The 13,398-nt window shown below is 44.6% G+C and overlaps 1 long non-coding RNA gene across 2 annotated transcripts in view; it reads right to left on the bottom strand.

Annotated features, from left to right (window-relative positions):
* The window catches only part of LOC148509503 (uncharacterized), a 104,704-nt gene extending 99,076 nt beyond the window's left edge, over positions 1-5,628 (bottom strand). For both annotated transcript variants that reach the window (XR_015869422.1, XR_015869423.1), the window contains exon 1: positions 5,487-5,628. This is a non-coding gene — a long non-coding RNA (uncharacterized LOC148509503). The remainder of the gene's footprint in view (positions 1-5,486) is intronic.
* Positions 5,629-13,398: the final 7,770 nt, after the last annotated feature.

Genomic DNA, 13,398 nt, shown 5'->3' with positions numbered 1-13,398 from the left:
AGATACTGTCCCCACTTGCAGGCTACATATTTACTGTCCCCACTTGCAGGCTACACAGATACTGTCCCCACTTGCAGGCTACACAGATACTGCCCCCACTTGCAGGCTCCACAGATACTCTCCCCACTTGCAGGCTACACAGATACTGTCCCCACTTGCAGGCTACACAGATACTTTCCCCACTTGCAGGTTACACAGATACTTTCCCCACTTGAAGGCTACACAGATACTGTCCCCACTTGCAGGCTACACAAATACTGTCCCCACTTGCAGGCTACACAGATACTGTCCCCACTTGCAGGCTACACAGATTCTGTACCCACTTGCAGGCTACACAGATACTGCCCCCACTTGCAGGCTACACATACTGTATACTGGCCCCACTTGCAGGCTACACAGATACTTTCCCCACTTGCAGGTTGCACAGATACTCTCCCCACTTGCAGGCTACATATATACAGGGCCGGATTAAGGATTGTGGGGGCCCCGGGGCAACTAAATTGTGGGGGCCCCATAGAAAAAAAAGTAAAATGTAGGATTTAGAGTGGGGGAGATTATATATATATATATATATATATATATATATATATATTTATATATATATATATATATATATATATATACAGTATATATATTATATAGATAGATAAATAAATTGAGATATATAAATATATATATATTAATAGATAAAGATAGAGGTATAGATACAGTAAAGAGAGAGTGGGGGGAGGGGGAGAAAGGGACAAGGAGGGAGTGAGACAGAGAGAGAGAGAGAGAGAGAGAGAGAGAGAGAGAGAGATGGGGTGGGAGTGAGACAGAGAGAGAGATGGGGTGGGAGTGAGACAGAGAGAGAGATGGGGTGGGAGTGAGACAGAGAGGGATGGGGAGGGAGACAAAGAGGGAAATAGAGGAAGGGAGAGAGAGGGAGGAAGGGACAGAGGGGGAGAGAGAGATGGAGGAAGGGAGCTCGCACACTAACCTCTTGCAGCTGCAGCAGGCAACCCAGCAACCGTTCTGATGGGGCAGGCACTTCATTGCATTAAGCCCCGCCCCCTACTCGTGCACCAGCGAATCGCTGCATTTTCAACAAGGGGGCGGGACTTCCATACAGCCACTGTCGGGTGAAACAGTGGCAGTGAGGCTGTGATGCTGCCGGGACCGGAAGCTGGCCTGGGTGAGTGGCCAGGTTCCAATCATTATTGTCATCAGTGTGGGGGCCCCAAAGGTGTGAGGGCCCCTGAACGATCGCCCCGCTCGCCCCTCCTATAAGCCGGCCCTGCATATATACTGTCCCCACTTGCAGGCTACACAGATACTGTCCCCACTTGCAGGCACCACAGATACTGTCCCCACTTGCTGGCTACCCAGATACTGTCCCCACTTGCAGGCTACACAGATACTGTCCCCACTTGCAGGCTACACAGATACTGTCCCCACTTGCTGGCTACACAGATACTGTCCCCACTTGCAGGCTTCACAGATACTGTCCCCACTTGCAGGCACCACAGATACTGTCCCCACATGCAGGCTACACAGATACTGTCGCCACATGCAGGCTACACAGATACTTTCCCCACTTGCAGGCTACACAGATACTGTCCCCACTTGCAGGCTACACAGATACTGTCCCCACTTGTAGGCTACACAGATACTGTCCCCACTTGCAGGCTACACAGATACTGTCCCCACTTGCAGGCTACACAGATACTGTCCCCACTTGCAGGCTACACAGATACTGTCCCCACTTGCAGGCTACACAGATACTGTCCCCACTTGCTGGCTACACAGATACTGTCCCCACTTGCAGGCTACACAGATACTGTCCCCACTTGCAGGCTACACAGATACTGTCCCCACTTGCAGGCTACACATATGCTGTCCCCACTTGCGGGCTATATAGATACTGTCCCCACTTGCAGGCTACAGAGAAAGTGGATGCAGAACTCCTAATTGGTGGCGGACACGGAGCCTCCGATGGGACGAACAAGTGACCTTGGCGCAGCTCGGCGTCACATCCGCCATCCGTGTCAACAAGGACATGTTGATGGCGACAGGGGTCACGGTGCATTGGGGCGGGGGAGAGTTTCGGGCAGTAAGTTGTGGACACAACCGGGACATCGGCGCAGCTCGGCGTCACATCCGGAATCCGTGTCTGTGGCAACAAGGACACGTTGACGTGGCGCATTGGACTGGGGGGAAGTGCTGGGTGGTAGCTGTTTCTTGCCGGGCGTTGAGCCCGTAGCAAAGAGCCTGGGAAGAACACTGAACGTGTGCCCTGAAAACCATTGTACAATGAATTGGGTAATCGCATCTTCCCATTGAATGCGCTGCACATCAAATGTAGAAGATTCGACAGATGCTATGGTGCAGTTACATTAATAATTGGATTGAAAGTCGGTATGTATGTGGGCACCTTAAGTTTAAGTTTGTTATTGAGAAATTCAGAAAAAATTGTAGTGAAGTAAATTGTGCTCATCTGTCATCCTTAGGTTCAGTAATGTGATTGTGGACAGGTTTGCGCTTCTGTTTGCCCACATATTTACATTACATTGACCATAAATGCACCCCTGCAAGTGTCCTGAGGCACCCAGGGTGCCACGGCGCACAGTTTGGGGACCACTGATCTACAGATCACTCCGTCTGCAGATATATCTGTCAGGTGTGTACCACTGTCGTACAGCAGATCCTGCAGTGTGTACCTATATATATATATATAGGTGCATCGCATCGCTGGGTCGTCTGATCATCCAGGTGTGTACCCAGGGGGAGATTTATCAAAACTTGGAAAGAGATAAAGTGGAGAGAGATTTACAGGCTGTGTTTTGGAGCTGATTAGTTGGTACTTAATCTCTTTCCAAGCTATGATAAATCTCCTCCTTATTTACAAAGCAGACTTTGAAGATGGTGGATATCATGCTAAGGAGGGCATCAATCTATTTTTTTTCTGTAGCAAAAGGGGTAAATTCTTCTCAATCATTTTGTTATGGAAATCAGTTACAGAAAGTCCCAACCTGGACATCGCTGCTGCTTATTATCTTGGTCTTGTTGCCCCGCAGACACAGCAGATCAGATAAAAGAAATTTGCAAGTTGAACCTAACCTGCCTGTGCAGCACTGATACAATAATAATTCAATGTAGGGATTATCTGCCACTGGGAGAGCTGTGAGAACACTTATCTCACTGCTTCTGCATATACACGCGTGTGCCTTAAGGTCGGTACACACCTGACAGATATATCTGCTGACAGAGTGATCTGTAGATCAATGGTCCCCAGACTGTGCGCCGTGGCACCCTGGGTACCTCAGGACACTTGCAGGGGTGCCTCAGGATGGTGGTCGAACACCAAATTAAATTATTTATGGTCAATGTAATGTAAATATGTGGGCAAACAGAAGCGCAAACCTGTCCAGACTCACATTACTGAACCTAAGGATGACAGATGAGCACAATTTACTTCACTACAATATTTTCTGAATTTCTCAATAACAAACTTAAACTTAAGGTGCCCACACACATACCGACTTTTCATCCAATTTGGCCGATTTTGAAGAATCGTGACAACAGATCATGTAAAAAATGGCCAAATCGTGAGTTTCTACTCTTGATCACGATCCCGATGCTCGTCCCCACTCGTCGTACCTCGCATCTTCAGATCTGCCGTGCTGTAGGGCAAATTAGCCAATCTGGGATACAATGCACCTGCTGCAAGATAGATCTTAAGTCAGATTGGACATTTTTAACTCCAAATCGTGCCCACGACTGCCTGGGCAGAGTTCAGGGGAAATCGTGTACATCGGCTTATTGGGAGCAAGTCGGTATGTGTGTGGGCACCTTTAGTGGTGCCGTGAAAACAATCCTGATACTCTAGGGCACCGTGACTCAAAAAAGTTTGGGAACCATTGCTGTAGATGATGGTCGTTCATACACACTGAACGACCATCAGACTATCCGGCAGCCGCGGGTCCCGCTGGTCCCCCTCCCTGCGGCTGTCGCTGCATGTATACAAGCAGTCTGCAGATCGCCCATACACACTTGCCGATGGACAGATATGTCTGCAGATATATCTGTCCATCGGCTGTGCAGCACAGCCAATGCGATACAGTATGTCTAAAGGGGCAGACTTTCTGCACGATGCAACCAAAACCTCCTGGTGGATTGTTGGGAAAGTCTGCTAATGGATAGCCGGCAAGGACCAGCAATGCGCGTGCATGCTGGATCCTTGCCAACCCCGACTATCTACCGAACATGCCCGTCAACCTACCTACGCTCGTCGGGTTCGGCATGTTCTGAGATAGGAGGTTGGGCTCCTTCACTGAATGACGTTCGGCGCTGGACGTTCAGACTTTCATGTCGCGTAGTGGATACCCCCCTTATGAACAGCCCAGCACACAGCAGCATGTGCTGGACTGGGGAGAGATGCTGCTTCCGCTGACAGGTAAGAAGGGGGTGGGGGGCAGCAGACCCGGGCCCTGGTAATTAGTTCCCGCTCCCCCACCACCACCTCTTGGCGCCCCTGAATGTCTCCTCACTATGATTCATTTAGAGACCAAACCAATCTGTATTATCTACAAATATAGGAAAATCTGAAATGTGGGTGTAGGCGGTAGATTCAGGTGACCACTGGATACTGAAGTGCTTTTATTCCAGCAAAAGGTGCAATCGGTGCCATAGCTTCTTACACAGTACAGACTACAACCCAGAAACATAACAATACAGGAGCACAGCAATGCCAATAGTCAGAAAATGCAACATAAAGTACACAGAGCGGTGTCACCCCCCTATCTCCACCCCCCAGAATGACCCACACATAGGTTTATATACCAGTGGTTGCTAAACTTTCTTGAATGTCAGCGCCCTAGAGTATTAGAATTTATGTCATAGCACCCCTAAGCCCAGGGGCTGGCTGGCAACTTTTAGCCTGGGGGGCAAATGCATACAAGTGGCCCTGGCAAGTATAGATGGCATCCTGCCATCCGACCCAGAACACCTCTGTAAGCAGTCATGCAGGGCCCCACCGGCCATATTACAGGTCTGAGAAATTTTCTGCTTTACGTGTATTAGTAAACTCACTGACCACTGACCCTCCCTTGTCCCTACACTATATAAAAAAAGCAATGCTGCAAGCTCTATATTTTATTACAATGACCTTGTCCTGTGAATGTGCTGTATAATGGCACACAAATACCTCCCCAGATGCTATATGTATAATAATAATAGTAAACCTGTATGGTGCTGCAGGTTTGCCATGATGATGTGTGTAATCTTACATTTGTGGCAGTGCCAGCTGCTTACTCACTGCCATCAACCCCCCTCCCCTTTCTCTGTGCACACAGCAGCAGCAGCGTCAGCTATGCTATTATCAGAGGCCAGTGCACAGGTATGAAGGCTAGTGGGAAAAGGCCAGGCGGAGGGAGCTGTCACCACATCAGCCCTGGTAACCTGCAGCAAATCCCAGTAACACACCACACATCCATCTCCCTCATTACCGGCATCCTTGCATTGGTTCTGGATGCACATCTAATGCCTGGATCCCGGAGTCACTCCCTGATCTGGCACCCAGAGGAGCGGTTGTAGCGCTTAGGAGAGAATGCAGGAGCAGTCTCCTTACTCGAGTCGGGGATAAACAAGCGCGAGCCCGGCAGCGTCATGTGACTGAGATCGGAGGTCTCAGACTGCTATTGGATGAGGCAAAGCTGTCGGCTACAGTGATTGGGGACGCAGGGAAAAGCTGACAATGTTATTGGCCGGCTGCAACACAGGGCTTCCTTGACTGCCAGTAGCGTGAACACATAATACTAGCCGTCCATTCCGAATTCCGCAATCTCTGCCTGGCTTGTGCGGCCCCAAATGCTTAATAGTATACCGGCCCAGGGGGCAGTTGGCACCCTGCCCCCCGGCCCAGCCCGCCACTGCCTAAGCCAAAGGTTTCTTTTTCAGAAATTCCACAAAATTTTTTAAATGAAGTAAATAGTGCCAGTCAGTTATGTGGTGGCTGACAGGGTTGTGCTTGCGTTTGTCTACGTATTTTATGCCACCAGCACTGGTTTTGCCCATCATATTGACCATATATTATTTGATTTGGTCATGGTCCACCAACCCATGGCACCCCTGCAAGTGCCCTGCAACACCCCAGGTTGCCACTGCCTTAACTGAAGAAAGAGTGAGGGTCTTTCCTGCACCACAGAAGGGTAACCCTGTATTAAAATGTGGGAGATTTCCACCCCGCCATGGGGGCGCTCACATAGGTCAGTTTTGCAGTTAGTCACACTGCGCATGCCTTGTACGCACCTATGGGCTATTCCGAGTCATGCACATTTCAGTCGCAACTCCACTCGTGGCTGAATATGTGGAACTGAGTGTTATTGGGGCATCTGCACACAAGCTAAGGAGAGTGAGTGAGTGTAGATGAAGTTGTGGCTATGCTGCATTGTGCATACACAGAGTTCCGTCTGCTTTTATCCAGATCTCTAACTCCAAGGATAGGGCTGGTGCAAGTCTGTACTGATAATGATGATGGTGACTATGAAACTAAGCGAATGGTGCAGTGAAGTCACAATAATGCGTAAAACTCTGCATGCAGGTGAATATGCGCATTTAGCTACGTGCACACAAGGCAAATGCAATTATAGCTGACTTGCTGGCAACTATGACATAGCCGTAGTAAGCTGGATGGCAGAGGGGCAATATTAAAGGAAAGTTACAAGACGCAACATACTTGGACTTCTCTGTTATGTGTTTCATTTTTGTGCGCTTTAATATTCTGTTACACTGATGGAAACATATGCTGAGAAGGCGCTCGCGCTGAGTGACAAAATATGTGGGTCACAGGGACCCTCCACTTTAAAAAAAATGGGGTCCTATCTGACCATTTCTGGGTCCCGTCATAATTTCTGCTTTAGAGCACCCCACATGCCTCTCAGACCTCCCCACCTGCCATCACACATCCCAAAAATACCCTTAAAATGCCCATCTAATACCCACAATAGCATCCCCACATGCCCCTTAAATGCATGTTTAATGCCATGCCGCCAAGATCCCACATGGGATATGACTTGTATGTACACAAAACCCATAGTGAATAAGGCATTAGGTAATAAGAGGCATATTTATCAATGAATATGTGTGGTATATCCCAGAAAACTGTTCACAGAGGTGGTATGTAAATATTAAGAACTACCAGGATGTATGTACAAGAGACCACAGCAGATATTCATGATATCTGCTGCAATCCCCTAGTCTTCACATTAGGGCAGGCAGGGGGCCTTTCAGAAAGGTACACTTCAGCGCGCACCCAAGGGGGGGCATGATCACTCAGAAAAGAGGTTGTGTCCTTGACATTGCGGCCCACGGGTGGAACGGCTGTTTTAGCTCTTCACAGTATAGTGTCCCATATTCACTGTACACCACAGTAGTGCCCCTTATAAACATATTATGCCATGTAGTAATGCCCGGCCTTTACATATTATGCCATGCACAGTGCGACCACGGGGCTCTGGACACTTTTTAAAAGTTAGTCTCCAGTTCTCAATCCCGGGTAAATACGCGCTATTGTACATATTTGCGATTACTGGGATTCATGAGTTGAAGTGACTCTACGTTCTGTACTGGGGACAATAACAGGCAGAAAAGATCTGTGCACAATATTACTTTCTGCGTTTTGCTAACGCTCACTGGCAAAGTCACAGAACACAGACTGTTTGCCTGACAGAATTAGTCAGCCGCAACTTGTGCAGGTTCATTGATATCATCAGGGCCAGATTAAAGCCTGTGGGGGCCCCAGGGCAACTAAGTTGTGTGGGCCCCCTTCAAGCCGCACAAAGCTTAAACCCCCCCACCACCACCACTGACACGGAGTCCACCAACCCACACAGAGTCCTACTGCTCCATCCCAGCCCCTGATTGCTCACCTGTCAGCTCCCGATTATGGTTGAGCTGCTCTGTAGTCCTCTCATCAATGTCATTGACATGTCACGTGATGCCAATGAGGTGACACAGACGGGAGCCACCCTGCGCTGTATGCAGCAGCACTGACACAGCATCTGAGCCCACATCCGGGAACAGGTGCCACTGGTCACCTGTTCTCAGCAGGGTCACACCAACCCTGTGTGGGGGCCCCTTGCCCCCCGCCTTAACCTGCATGTAGGACAAATGACACAAATCACGCAATTACCACAAAACCATGTCAAGTTTTTGTAACTTTTATTGAACACAAGTATTTTGACAGAATGCAAAGTTCTCCGTTAGTATTCAGTATTTACAGCAGTGAGAATGGGAATAATGTTGGTAGTCAGTGATTCCCTTGGTAAAAAGTTTTGTAACAAGAGAAGGCCCCAGAAGTAGGGAATGTTGGGTAGGGATGTCAATGGAGGCATTTGAACTGCAATAAACACCCAGTCCTTTGCAAAACTCAGGCCTAGTCCAAGTGTCATACTGTATTACAAAAGATTTAAACTTAACTCTCAAAATCAAGCTTTGTGTGACATGAAAACAAAAAAAAAAAGTTGTCTATCCAAATGATGCCATGTGAGCTTGCTCTCCTCTGGTTTCATAGATATATAGTGTCTAAACATTAGAATAATACACATGTACCAATACCTGTCGTGTGTATATAGATATATCTTACTAGACATAACAAAGAATTCTTGGTCCCAATAAAGTCAATTATAGTGCTAAAACAATATGTGTCTCAGGGCTCATTTGAAATGTTCTGTGAGTCATTCTCTGAACTTGTATACATTGGCCAATATAGTTTATAGAAAAGTATATAGTTTATAGAAAAGTAATTAGGCTTTATGAGATTATCTGGCATACTTTTATATTCCATGTACAAACAGTACATATTTTGTTTTACTTTCTTTAGGTCAGGAGAAGGCCATACAGTGTATAACCCTGCAGATGTTGCTGAACTACAAAACCCAGCATGCATTGCAAGATGTACACAAGAGAAACCTGTGGTTCACTGGATGTTGCTCTTATGCAAATCCCATACTAAGAATCATAATTTCAACAACATCTCGGGAGTTCCATGTGTCTCCAAGTCAGAAATAGGTAGCTGAAATGCTTGGAAGGGACGTGGTCCAATCCCATACATCTATCAATTTAGGAATGACAGACATCAGCGAGGTATGAGGCACTTCGTGTGATGTCACTAGCTCCCTTGTGAATTGATAGGCTGACTAGTCATGCAACAAACAAAATGACTGCTCTCGTTGTGTGTAGGTGATGGCACCACTTTAACTATAAGGTAAAAACTATGACCTTCTAGGATCAAAGAAAGCAATTTTTCCAAGTACAGTACATCTAAAGCTCTAGTTTCCTCAAAGTCATCATTCCATTAAAATCATTACAAAACAATGCACCACACTTTTATATTAAATGTTACACAAATCCCTCCATTTCCATCCCTAATAGCATTAGCGAAAACGCAAAAAGGAGAAAAACAAACAGTAATAAACACTTAGCAATGTGACAAGACCATTTTTTTCACAGTTTGAATTTACTGAGCGATGTTCACTGTCCAGATGCAATCATTAAAAAACAAACAAAAAAGAAAACATAATAATTAAAAAGAAATAAGACAATTACTATCTCAATTTAACCAAATGTTCATTCACTGTTAAAGGCATGGAAACACACTGTAGCAGAACTTTGTCGTCATGACATAATCTGAGGAACCATATGAAGGATTCGCCAGGATTTGTGATTGTAAAAATCTTCTAGATTGAAATTCCCACCAACTATTGTTCCACCACCAGAACTATACGTTTTTTGATGTTTTTTTGTTTTTTTTTTTATTTCTGATACTATGACAAAAAACACATTTCACACTAATATTCACGCGTTTACTGTGCACAAGCTGACAGCAAAATGGGAAAAGGGTTTTTCCTTGTTTTTTTTATTATTTTAATACAAATTGTTGATTTTTAATCTTCATTTTTTTTTTCCCTTACCAAAGATAGAATGAAACAAAGTAAAAGTACATAGTATCAATCAAACATACCCAAATTGTTTAATAGTATGAAAAGGAGGTGTGTTTGAAATGGTTTTTATATCCTGGCAAAAGTAACAAAAATTAGAAAAACGGAAACAATTCACATTTCAAGTTTATAGGAGTACAGTTGGGAGCTGGCATTAAATCAAAGGATTTTGGCATTCAGTCATTATGGCCAATGCATAAGATAATGATTACTGCAGTACCGAGAACAAATAGGGAGGCGCTCATCACTCCAATAACATTATAAGGCCTCGGCGCATTTCCACGCACATCTCTCATACGCAAAGGTGTCCATGCAAAGATAGAATCTTCACTCAGCTCAAATTTAGAAAACCTACATAATCATGAAGATATCCCTTAACTGGGGTGTCTTACAGTGCAATTATTTCTGTACAGCTGTACGAGAGTCAGTTCTGGGGGTTTCTCGTTAAAGCATTCAACATCAATAAGAGGCCTGGTTGACATACTGTATGAAAATATTCAATATAGAGGACTTTGTGTGGAAAGGAATGCTAAGGGTCTACAAGCTACAATTTTGTTAACATTACTTCAGAATGCTTTTCCGGAAATTGTATTTGTAATTATTATTATTATTTGCAGGCACCTATTATTAACTAGGATTTCCAACTAGGCTACAGACCAGGGCCGTAACCAGGGTAGTGCGGCCGGTGCCTTGGCACAGGGCACCGCAGGGCAGGGGGCGCTGTTTGGGCCTGTAAATTTTTTGTTTATTATCATTCTCACTTGTAGCTTTCTCTTATTTCATCCCCAGCATCTCCTGGCCTCCCCTATCTTTTCCCTGGCCCTTCCCCATGAGGCCATTCCCCTTTTTTAGGTGTGTTATGCCCTCTGAAAAATGGATGGGGGCACCAATGCTCTTTCTGGCACAGGGCACCAAAAAGTCTAGTTACGGCTCTGCTACAGACTATACTGTCTTGAGAATAATCTTGACGAGGGAAGATTATGAAGTCACATCTTTTTACATTGTACATTAAAACAGCCACAGTGGTGTCTTGTGCACTAGATTATTTACAAGTGATTTTAAATGTGCACAGTGAATAGCCGAGCCTTACTAAACCAATGAATAGCCGAGCCTTACTAAACCAATTGCAATATTTACAGACTGATACTGTATTTAGGGGTCTGCTGAGAAATTTTGGTAACATTACTGCACCCCGTTGAACTGCTGTTCTTTGTATCCAGATATCTATTGTACTGTATGACACAGTAATATGCACCTAGGATGCACTAGTGCATGGTGCATTCCTTTCTCTAAAGTGCAGTTTCTCAACATTTTCTTAATGACTATTCCCTTATAATGGTAAATAGTTTACAAATACCCCTACAATGTGTAAATTCATGCCAAGTACTCCCTGCTGTGTATACATTTCAACCAAGTAACTCACATGTCGCTTTAAAATTTGAAAAAAATCCCCCCTCTCAGTTCTCTTAACAGCACAATGGCATTTTATTTGTAGTTTAATTTAACAGGTGGACGTACCCCTATCTTAAGTACCCCTTGGTGTACACATATCACATGTTGAGAATTCCTGGTCAAAAATATTTTAAGGTGACGATGCAAAACAATCTGGACTTAAAAGCAGTTTTCTACTAGGTAATTTTATGTTTAATTAACTTTGTGACAATATGACACCGGTCAGGCTCCAATTTCCCTTCAAAACATCTCATTGCAAAGTATGCATGCTAATAATGTAATATATATATATTTATAAATACCAGGTATACTAAAAAACACAATAAAAAAACAGTTACACAAAACCTCATGAGAATAAATTGTCCAAGCAAAAAAACTGAATTTAGGAAAAAATATTGTCTATAAACATAAAGAAAAACATATAAAAGAAAATCTAGCATGATGTGCATGTCAATACTGTAAATTGAAATATAAAGTAAAAGAAAAAATATGCATTTGGCATCCTACAAAGGGAAAAATAAATTATACAAATCCCAAAATGATTTTGTATAGGGCTGAGATAGAAAGAAAGTGTGAGAGCGGGACACACATTCACGGAATATAGCTGGATTTTAGCAAGGAAACTCTCATTACAGCAGCCATTTTGTGGGCTGAACTTATTTTTATGAGAAAGCAGCCTATCAATTCACTAGGAACCAGCGACATAATGGAGGCATCAATGCATCAGATCTCAGTGATGTCACTAATGCCTTGTAATTCTATAGCAGTGCCGTAACAGGGTGATATACCATCCTCTGCCACTCCCGCCCCCTGAACATATGACATAACAATGTCATGCCGAAGGGGAGCCTATGACACCAAGAAAAAGAACACTGTCTGGGTGTCTTAAGGACACTCTGGGTGGCTCTACAGGCTGCAGGGTGTGTGCCTAGAGTGTCCATTTGGATGCTGTAGGCAGTACTAATGGCTGCAGGGTACCATCCTTACACCTTGCAAGCCAACTTCAGGTGACGTGAGGCAGAAACAGTGATGCCACTAGTGACTTGCACCCTAGGCAACAGCACCACTCACATATCCCTGGTTATGGCGTGCTCCATAGCCTGTATTCTCATGACTGTTAGCTCAGCCCACAAAATGGCTGCCAAAACTGTTAAAAATTCTTCTCATAAAAGTTCCTGGGCATGTCAACAGGAAAGTGGGCTGGCCGGTGGGCGTGGATGTTGCAATTGCATCATTGTGGATCTGCTACATAATGCCACGATGACGTGATTCAACATGAATGGAATCATCGGCCGCCCAGATTGCTCACTTTCATTCAGTAAAGGCGGCTGCGAGCAGGTGGCGGCCGGCTGTGGGAGACTTGCCATCTGTTCCAAGCGACTGGGAGCACCACCTAATGATCTGGAGCCTCCAGTAGGCATGTAGGGTGCTTCTTAAGTAGAAAGGTATACGATGAATATAATGTATAGGTATAATAAATAAATAGAGCCTTCTTAAATCTAGATAAAATGGCTGCGTATATGGGCAAACTGTATGTAGTTGCTCCAATAAATTAATTAGTACTATTAAGAGTGATTGAAAGCAAAACTATTTGCTAAGTTATGTTTTCATAGCACCGGAACACATGTGTAAAATGTTTTCTGAATTACCTCTTACACTAATTTTCTATTTAAGAGGTTTTAATAAAATAGTTAGGTTCACTTATATTGAATTTGGCTGGTACAATCTTAATTTTTGGAACAATTCAACTGCCACAGCAGCAATTTGTGGTTCAAAGTTTAAAATTGTGAATAGTTTTAAAACAAATGATGTCAAACTAAACTGCTAAGGGCTCTATTTTCTACAATCCGCATTTGTAATGCAGATTGTGGTGTGATATTACCGACGATATATCACAGGAGCCACGAACTCCGGTCCCTGGACTCAGGTAAGTCTATTTAGACCACACAGCTGATCACTGGGGCTGGCT

The sequence above is a fragment of the Taudactylus pleione genome, unplaced genomic scaffold, assembly GCF_031769625.1.
Source record: "Taudactylus pleione unplaced genomic scaffold, aTauple2 ptg000322l, whole genome shotgun sequence".
In the NCBI taxonomy this organism is placed as follows: domain Eukaryota; kingdom Metazoa; phylum Chordata; class Amphibia; order Anura; family Myobatrachidae; genus Taudactylus; species Taudactylus pleione.
This window is presented reverse-complemented; position numbering and strand designations above follow the sequence as displayed.